The 10,190-nt window shown below is 39.4% G+C and overlaps 1 protein-coding gene across 4 annotated transcripts in view; it reads right to left on the bottom strand.

The window, feature by feature from the left end:
* LOC105001227 (GPN-loop GTPase 3) overlaps nucleotides 1-10,190 on the bottom strand; it is a 12,259-nt gene that overhangs the window by 654 nt on the left and 1,415 nt on the right. The window lies entirely within an intron of this gene.

Below are 10,190 nucleotides of genomic sequence, written 5' to 3'. Positions count from 1 at the left end.
CTCTGGATCATTGAAAAAGTAGGAGAGTTCCAGAAAAACATCTATTTCTGCTTTATTGACTATGCCAAAGCCTTTGACTGTGTGGATCACAATAAACTGTTAAAAATTCTGAAAGAGATCGGAATACCAGACCACCTGATCTGCCTCTTGAGAAATTTATATGCAGGTCAGGAAGCAACAGTTAGAACTGGACATGGAACAGCAGACTGGTTCCAAATAGGAAAAGGAGTTTGTCAAGGCTGTATATTGTCACCCTGTTTATTTAACTTATATGCAGAGTACATCATGAGAAACGCTGGACTGGAAGAAACACAAGCTAGAATCAAGATGGCTGGGAGAAATATCAATAACCTCAGATATGCAGATGACACTACCCTTATGGCAGAAAGGGTACTAAAGGAGCTAAAAAGCCTCTTGATGAAAGTGAAAGTGGAGAGTGAAAAAGTTGGCTTAAAGCTCAACATTCAGAAAACGAAGATCATGGCATCCGGTCCCATCACTTCATGGGAAATAGATGGGGAAACAGTGTCAGACTTTATTTTTCTGGGCTCCAAAATCACTACAGATGGTGACTGCAGCCATGAAATTAAAAGATGCTTACTCCTTGGAAGGAAAGTTATGACCAACCTAGATAGCATATTCAAAAGCAGAGGTCCATCTAGTCAAGGCTATGGTTTTTCCTGTGGTCATGTATAGATGTGAGAGTTGGACTGTGAAGAAGGCTGAGCACCAAAGAATTAATGCCTTTGAATTGTGGTATTGGAGAAGACTCTTGAGAGTCCCTTGGACTGCAAGGAGATCCAACCAGTCCATTCTGAAAGAGATTAGCCCTGGGATTTCTTTGGAAGGAATGATGCTAAAGCTGAAACTCCAGTACTTTGGCCACCTCATGCGAAGAGTTGACTCATTGGAAAAGACTCTGATACTGGAAGGGATTGGGGGCAGGAGGAGAAGGGGACGACAGAGGATGAGATGGCTGGATAGCATCACTCACTCGATGGACACGAGTCTGAGTGAACTCCGGGAGTTGGTGATGGACAGGGAGGCCTGGTGTGCTGTGATTCATGGGGTCGCAAAGAGTCAGACACTCCTGAGTGTCTGATCTGATAGCAAAACTCATTTGTTGTCCTCAATTGCAATTAGGATCAACTGAAAAATGTGAAATAAAATTAAAATAATAACTTACGCTATGTATTTCAAAGTTTATAGTCTGCAAAATAAATCAATCTTCTGCTCAATTTGTCTTCCATTCTATATAATAGAATTTTAACTGATTATTTCTATGAAGTATCCAAATGTCAGGAAAAATAAAAGTATTATTTAACCTATTACTAAATTATTATCTAAAATATCAAGGAAAAAAGTGTGATATAAGTAAGATACTGTTTAACATGCTACAATTCTACTTAATTAATTAACCACACATTAAATTCTTCTAAGAGGGTGAAGTGTTTTTTTTTTTTTTTGTAGTAGGGAAGGTAAATATTCTCTCCTCTTAGAAATAAAACTCATATCTGAAAGATATGGGAGACATGGAATGCTAGATTTCAACAACTTTCACAGTGACTTTTGCTAAGTACCTCACAGTGACTATTGCTAAGTAAGAATGTGGGGATGTTGCTTCAGGAAAGGGAGTAGGCAAAACCCATCTGGCTCAGGGAAAGCCTGGGAATCTCCTCCGCTTTCAGCCCACAGGCTTCTTCCCCTCCTATCCCATCCCCCAATGATTTGATGGGAGGATAATTTAAAGCTCTATGTCTCCTACCATACCGCCCCCCTCCCCTCAAAAAGAAAAACCAAAGCCAAAACCCAAACCAGAAAACAACTCCTTCTTGGGGTTAGGATTTGTTTCAAAAGAGACTAGAGGTCTGTTATTATTATTATTTTTACAAGAAACCCTTTCCCACTCAAAACCCATCATAGTGTTAGGTTGATAAAGAAGAAGAAAAGCAGGAATTCAGAGACTGTCTTAAATCCAAGGTCTAGGCTCACAAAGTCTCTGTAAGGCTGAGGCTCTGCTAGGAAAACTGAGGGCCCACCTGATCAAGTACCAAGTCGTACAATCAAGTACCGAGCAGTAAGTAGCCTACAGCTCTGAGAGGTGCCAAGAGTGTGAGGAAAAACCCTTCTGTGACTAGCACAAGATTGCAGAGTAGAGTAGAAACACAGAGGAAAACCTTTCACATACCCAAGAACCACACTAAGTAAAAGGTAAGAGCAACCTACATATATCAATGGAAAGCATAACCATCCAAGAAATAGATTCACAAAAATATGCAAACTAATTCATGTTGAAGATACATAGGGGCCACTTTCTTTTTAATTGATTAGAAAAAGGATAGTTTTTTCAACAAGCAGTACAGAAACAATTGGATAACCCTTTGCAGATGAGAACTTTGACACATAATTCACATACATAAATTTTAGCATAACATGAATCACAGGCATAAATAAAATAAAATTATGAAACGTCTTTGGGGATATATATTGGGAGATCTGACTGTGATACTGACTCAGACAAAGGTTTTTTAGAGAAAACATCAAAAGTCGAATGTATAAAGAATGAAATGATAAATTAGACTTCATCAAAATTAGCCACGTTTTGTCTGCAAAAGATACTGTTCAATGACACTGTAGGCTACAACAATGGGATAAAATATTTGCAAACAAAATTCAACTATAAGAAAACAAATAATTCAATTAAAAAATAGACAAATTACCTGTACAGACACTATACCAAAGTAGACAGATGGATGACATATAAGATGTTCAACATCATTAGTCATTAAACAAAAATTAATCATTGTACAACCACTAGAATGTTCTAAATTTTTAAAAGATGGAAAATACCAAATTTTGGCAAAATGAGCAACAGAAGAAAATCTCAGTGGGAATGGCAAATGATATAGTCAATTTGAAAAAGAGTGTGGTCATTTCTCATATATCTCAATATATGCTTATTATACATCACAGCAATTTTACTCATATATTTAGTAAAGTGAACAGGAAACAGGTTTGCATAAACATATTTATATGAATGCTTATGACACATTTGTACTTGAGAAGAATGCATTTCTGCTCTTGGGTAGAAAGTCCTATATGTGTGTGTGTGTGTGTGTGTGTGTGTGTGTGTGTGTGTATGTATATCAGTTATACATATATAACAAGGTCCCCTTGTTCTCAATATATAAAGCAAATATTGACAGATCTGAAAAGAGAAATCAACAACTATACAGAGTAGGAGACTCCAATACACTGTTTTTGATAATGGGTAGAACATCTAGCCAACAACCTGTCTTTCCTTATAAGAGCACTAATTGCTTTCATGAGAACTGCATCCTCATGACTGAATTACCTCCCAAAGGCCTTACCTTCTAATATCATCATATGGGGGGTGGGTAAGATTTCAACATTCAGATTTTGAAGTACACAAACATTTAAGCATAACACTGTTCTAGTCTTGAAAATATGGCTCAATTGAATATGCAAAATCTAAAAAAAAATCATTAAATGTCTAATGTTCTTTAAAAAATGGATTCTTTCTTGTAGGTGCTTTTAAAGATTTGTTTACTAACATTTTAAATCTGGGAAATTTTAGAAAGCACTAGTACTGAAATCGGAGAAGGCAATGGCACCCCACTCCAGTACTCTTGCCTGGAAAATCCCATGGACAGAGGAGCCTGGTGGGCTGCAGAACATGGGGTAGCTAAGAGTTGGGCACGACTGAGCGACTTCACTTTCACTTTTCACTTTCATGCATTAGAGAAGGAAACGGCAACCCAGTCCAGTGTTCTTGCCTGGAGAATCCCAGGGATGGGGGAGCCTGGTGGGCTGCCGTCTATGGGGTCGCACAGAGTCGGACACTACTGAAGCGACTTAGCAGCAGCAGCAGCAGCAGCAGTACTGAAATAGATGTATTCATTATAGGACTTTGATAATGAGCAGTTTGAGAGTTCTGTTTCTCATTGGCAAAGTCACAAAGCTCATTTTACCTGAATGAGAATGAAATTGTTGGGGGAGTGTGTAATTTCTTCAGTTCTGTCTCACCGCAGAACATTTGAAGCAACAGATGGACCAGTGTTAGAGCTCAGTTTTATTGGCAAGCAAAGGAAAATACATTCTCAAAGCGTGATGGTGGACTGACCCAAAAGACGTGAAGAAAAGGCCCCAGCTCAATTTTGGCTTCTCTTTTTATGTGCTTTTTTCTCCTCCCCCTGGGCCAGACCTAGGTAAATTGGGCTAGCCAGAAGGGCTGTTTGTTTTACCTGAGGTCCTAACTCCGGTCCTCGGACCTTCCTTCGTTCTATTTTTACGGGCTTTCCCCTTCTTTGTCTTTTAGTCACTGCCATTTTGGGCTCCTTTTTCCTATTCTAACTGCCTAACAAAATCAACTAGGGATTTCATTGTTCACATATAAAGTAAGTTGTAGTAATTGAGAAATAATTTAAAACATTTAATTATCCTTTAATGAAAAGAACTTAGAGAACATTTTAATCAAACATTTATCCCAATTTATGTCTCATGCAAAATACAATATGTTAATTTTTAGTAGTGTGTAATCATAAATCATAATAATTGTAACATTATGTAAAGCCAACTTAATGGAATATAGCATTGCAATGAAATTTAGGAACACAGGACTTTAGAAAGAAAAATATTCTGTTACTTTGAGTACTATTCTGTGTGTGTGTGTGTGTGTGTGTGTGTGTAGGAAGTGTAAGAGATATGTCCAGTGGGAAAGTTGCTTTGTCTTTGTTACTTCTTTAAAATGAACTGGTTGGACATGGTACTAAGATCTTTCCCAGTTATAAAACTGACAGATCCAGTGCTTCTCTTGTGACACCTCAGTAAATCTCACTAAGTGAACATTGAAAGTTCTAATTAAAGCAGAGATAATTAGGATCAAATTAGAATCCTTTCCTTCTAAATTCCCCAAAGTCTTATTCTGCATGACAATAGTAAAACTATTTCAAGGATATTGACTTCTTTGGTAATGACATTATCCTAATACAAGGTATTTTATATGTAAAATCAGGTCATTTTCTCCTTCACTTCTCTGAAATTTTTGTAGCTTTTAAGGTGGTATTTTGGGACCAAACTGAACTACAGGCTGCTCTGAATACATATAGTACCTAATTCTGAGAGATATCTAACCTGATTTCAGTTTCCGTTTGACTGTTATTCTGGTCTATATTTTGGAAATAAACACAAATGAATTTACACTTAGTTTAATTTTCAGTTCAGTTCAGTCCAGTCACCCAGTTGTGTTCAACACTTTGCGACCCCATGGACTGCAGCACGCCAGCCTTCCCTGTCCATCACCAACTGCCCAAGTCTACCCAAACACATGTCCATTGAGTTGGTGATGCCATCCAAACACCTGATCCTCTGTCGCCCCCCTCTCCTCCCACCTTCAACCTTTCCCACTATCAGGGTCTTTTAAAATGAGTCAGCTCTTCACATCAGGTGCCCAAAGTATTGGAGTTTCAGCTTCAACATCAGTCCTTCCAATGAGTATTCAGGACTGATTTCCTTTAGGATAGACTGGTTGGATCGCCTTGCAGTGCAAGGGACTCTCAAGAGTTTTCTCCAACACCACAGATCAAAAGCATCAATTCTTCAGTGCTTAGCTTTCTTTATACTCCAACTCTCAAATACATACATGACTACTGGGGGAAAAAAAAAAAACAAAACATGGCCTTGACCAGACGGAACTTGTTGGCAAAGTAATGCCTCTACATTTTAACATGCTGTCTAGGTTGGTCATAACTTTTCTCCCAAGGAGTAAGCATCTTTTAATTTCATGGCTGCAGTCACCATCTGCAGTGATTTTGGAGCCCCCCAAAAATAAAGTTTGTCACTGTTTCCAATTTTATTTATCTATTTGCCATGAAATGATGGGACTGGGTGCCAGGATCTTAGTTTTCTGAATGTTAAGCTTTAAGCCAACTTTTGCACTCTCGTCTTTCACTTTCATCAAGCGGATCTTCAGCTCTTCTTCACTTTCTGCCATAAGGGTGGTGTTATCTGCATACCTGAGGTTATTGATATTTCTCCTGGCAATTTTGAATCCAGATTGTGCTTCATCCAGCCCAGCATTTCTCATGATGTTCTCTGCATAAAAGTTAAATAAACACGGTGAAAATATACAGCCTTGATGTACTTGTCCTATTTGGAACCAGTATGTTGTTCCACATCCAGTTCTAACTGTTGCTTCCTGACGTGCATACAGGGTTCTCAAGAGGCAGGTCAGGTAGTCTGGTATTCCCATCTCTTGCAGAATTTTCCACAGTTTATTGTGATCCACACAGTCAAAGGCTTTGGCATAGTCAATAAAGCAGAAATGGATGTTTTTATGGAACTCTCCTACTTTTTCAACGACCCAGAGGATGTTGGAAATTTGATCTCTGGTTCTTCTGCCTTTTCTAAAGCCAGCTTGAACGTCTGGAAGTTCACGGTTCACGTATTGCTGAAGCCTGGCTTGGAGAATTTTGAGCATTACTTTACTAACGTGTGAGATGAATGCAATTGTGTGGTACTTTGAGCATTCTTTGACATTGCCTTTCTTAGGGATTCAGAGAAGGCAATGGCGACCCAATTCAGTACTCTTGCCTGGAAAATCCCATGGATGGAGGAGCCTGGTAGGCTTCAGTCCATGGGGTCGCTGAGTCAGACCTGACTGAGCAACTTCACTTTCACTTTTCACTTTCATGCACTGGAGAAGGAAATGGCAGCCCACTCCAGTGTTCTTCCCTGGAGAATCCCAGGGACGGGGGAGCCTGGTGGTCTGCCATCTATGTTGAAATGAAAACTGACCTTTTCCAGTCCTGTGGCTACTGCTGAGTTTTCCAAATTTGCTGGCATGAGTTCAGCACTTTTACAGCATCATCTTTTAGGATTTGCAATAGCTCAACTGGATTTCCATCACCTTCACTAGCTTTGTTTATATTCATGCTTCCTAAGGCCCACTTAATCTTGCATTCCAGGATGTCTGGCTCTCGGTGACTGATCACACCATCTTAATTATCTGGGTCATGAAGATCATTTTTGTACAGTTCTCCTGGGTATTCTTGCTACCTCTTCTTAATATCTTCTGCTTCTGTTAGGCCCATACCATTTCTGTCCTTTATTGTGCCCGTCTTTGAATGAAATGTTCCCTTGGTATCTCTAATTTTCTTGAAGAGATCTCTAGGCTTTCCCATTCTCTTGTTTTCCTCTATTTCTTTGGATTGATCACTGAGGAAGGCTTTCTTATCTCTCAGTGCTATTCTTTGGAACTCTGCATTCTTTGGAACTCTGTTTAATTTTAGAAAATAATAAATTTACAAAATATAGTATTCCCTCCCACACTTATATACTCTGACTGTGATGTGTACATGCATGTTTAGTCTCTTCAGTAGTGTCTGACTCTTTGGGACCCCCATGGACTCTAGCCCACCAGGCTACTCTGTCCTTGGGATTCTCCAGAGAAGAATATTGGAATGCCATGCCCTCCTCCAGGGGATCTTGCTGATCCTGGTTCTAATCCACATCTCCTGCATCACGGGAGGATTCTTTACCACTGAGCCTCCTAGCAAGTTCCTCTCTGACTTCAGTAGTTGGCCTCTGCTTTATTAATTTTAGGTAGAGTTCTTCCTGACTGAAAGTGAAAGTGAAGTCTCTCAGTTTTGTCTGACTCTGTGTGCCCCCATGGACTGTAGCCTACCAGGCTCCTCCTTCCATGGGATTTTCCAGACAAGAGTACTGGAGTGGGTTGCCATTTCCTTCTCCAGGGCATCTTCCTGACCTAGGGATTGAACCCAGGTTTCCCACATTGTAGGCAGATGCTTTACCCTCCGAGCCACCAGGGAAGTCCTTGGACCCTAATCTCCCTTTGCTTAGAGCATTTACTTTCAAAACTTTACAGCTATGAATTATTTCTCTCCTTTGAGATGTAAATCTTCTCACAGCCTCTCCTCAGTTTTACAACCCAGAAACATCTTTGTCAGTGACCTAGCAGCCATCCTACAAAAACACAATCATCAGGAAAGATGGGGTCCACATCTCCCAGTGACTGTGGGAGGGTAGTGGTCTAACTTCTAAAAGTTCTAATTAGCAAACACAGTTGGCCTAATCAGATTGACTAACCTCCCCTGGTAGGCTGCAGTCCATGGGGTCACTGAGAGTTGGACAAGACAGAGCGACTTCACTTTCACTTTCATTCCCTGTTACTATCCTCTAATAAATTTCCATTAACTATCTCAGTACTTAAAAAATATCCTGCACTTCATTTCTGGAAAATTAAGTTTAATCTCTATGCCCTTTTGCAATTTTCTTAACCCCTATTGCAAAAGTTTTGAATAAATTATTCCTTGCCTGTTTAACATGTGTGGTATAGCTTTTTTCCTCACAATTCCAGAGTGGGAAAAAAAAGCAGTATATGCTAAATCTCAACTTGCCATAGAAAGATAAAGCCCAATTAATAAAAAAGTAATATGTTTCAGTTCTGACAAAAGTGATGATATAAAGTATAATTCCAAACTTGAAACATTCGTAACTGTGTGTATTAGTACAATTTCTATAAGTAGGTAATGCTATACGATATATGTTTACACACAAGAAGTTGTTATTTATGGGCTTCCTGAATAGCTTAGCTATTCTTCGTTAAATTACTAGTTAGATTCTTAGTTAAAGAATCTGCCTACAATGCAGGAGACCCCAGTTCCATTCCTGGATTGGGAAGATATCCTGGAGAAGAAATAGGCTACCCACTTCAGTACTCATGGATGTCCCTGGTGGCTCAGACAGTAAAGAATCCACCTGCAATGAGGGAGACCTGGGTTTGATCCCTGAATTGGGAAGATCCCCTGGAGGAAAGCATGGCAACCCATTCCAGTATTCTTGCCCGGAGAATCCCCATGGACAGAGGTCCCTGTTGAGCTACAGTCCATGGGGTCACAAAGAGTCAGACACTACTAAGCACAGCACAGTTGTTATTTATATTAGAAAATATATGATGAAACATAAATATACATAATTATTCATATCTTCTATTACGTATACTGTATGTTATATATATTTGAATAAGAGCAGTTTATTTTAAATTTCCCAACTTTTTTTCCTCTCTAACTTCATAGAGCAATAATATAACTACTCAAGCAAACTGGCTATTTTTAACAACAACAGCTCGCTAAGGGTATATTTGTTTATATAGCATTAGTGGTATGCAGCATTAATTTATGTAGCATTAGTGGTAAAGAACACACCCACCAATGCAGGAGACATAAGAGAAGCGGGTTTGATCCCTGGACCAGGAAGATCCCCTGGATGAGGAAATCTTTACCGCTAGTGCCATACAGTAGCATTAGTGGTAAAGAACACACCCACCAATGCAGGAGACATAAGAGAAGCAGGTTTGATCCCCTGGGCCAGGAAGATCCCCTGGATCCCCTGGAAAATCCCATGGACAATGTAGCCTAGTGGGCTACACTCCATTGGGTCACAAAAAGTCAGAAATGACTTAAGCAAGTACATATATATATATATATATTTTTTTTTTTTCTTATTAGTCTTATTACATGGTCTGTTATTGAAGTTATGATCAAATGAATAAGTTATATTTTTGAGCTTTTAAAGCCTTCTTTGTAAAGAATAAGAAGAAACTCAGAGAGTTGGGAAGGAAATAATAAATAAAACTGCCGGAGTCCAGCTCCGGCAGCCAGGGTATCAGCCTGAAGGTGTGAGCGGTGTCGGCAGACGATGATGTAGTCTCTGACTCATAGTATGGAACTACATGTTTATTTCAAGCTTCAGGTTTTCTTTTATACTTTGACAAAAGCATTAGGTCAGAGGTTTGACATTTTTAGTTTTCCCCACCCAAATTTATTGTCTCCAGAAATCATTGTTGTCCTACAGAGTTCCTGCTTCAGCGATTCTCTCAGAATCGGCTTTATTATCTATTATCTACTTTCTCTTATGTGTCCTATACTTAACTTGTGATTATGTTGTAACTCATGCCACATTCCTCAGTTTATTTCTTATCTTTCTAAATCCCGTTTGCCCCTAGCATCTTAAGATCACTATCTCTTAAAAAGTCTTCTTCTTCTGCTGCTGCTGCTGCTGCTAAGTCACTTCAGTTGTGTCCAACTCTGTGCAACCCCATAGACAGCAGCCCACCAGGCTCCCCCATCCCTGGGATTCTCCAGGCAAGG

Source organism: Bison bison, unplaced genomic scaffold, assembly GCF_000754665.1.
Source record: "Bison bison bison isolate TAMUID 2011002044 unplaced genomic scaffold, Bison_UMD1.0 scf7180017864380, whole genome shotgun sequence".
NCBI lineage: Eukaryota > Metazoa > Chordata > Mammalia > Artiodactyla > Bovidae > Bison > Bison bison.
The sequence above is the reverse complement of the archived record's forward strand: the minus strand, read 5'-3'. Positions and strand labels throughout refer to the sequence as shown.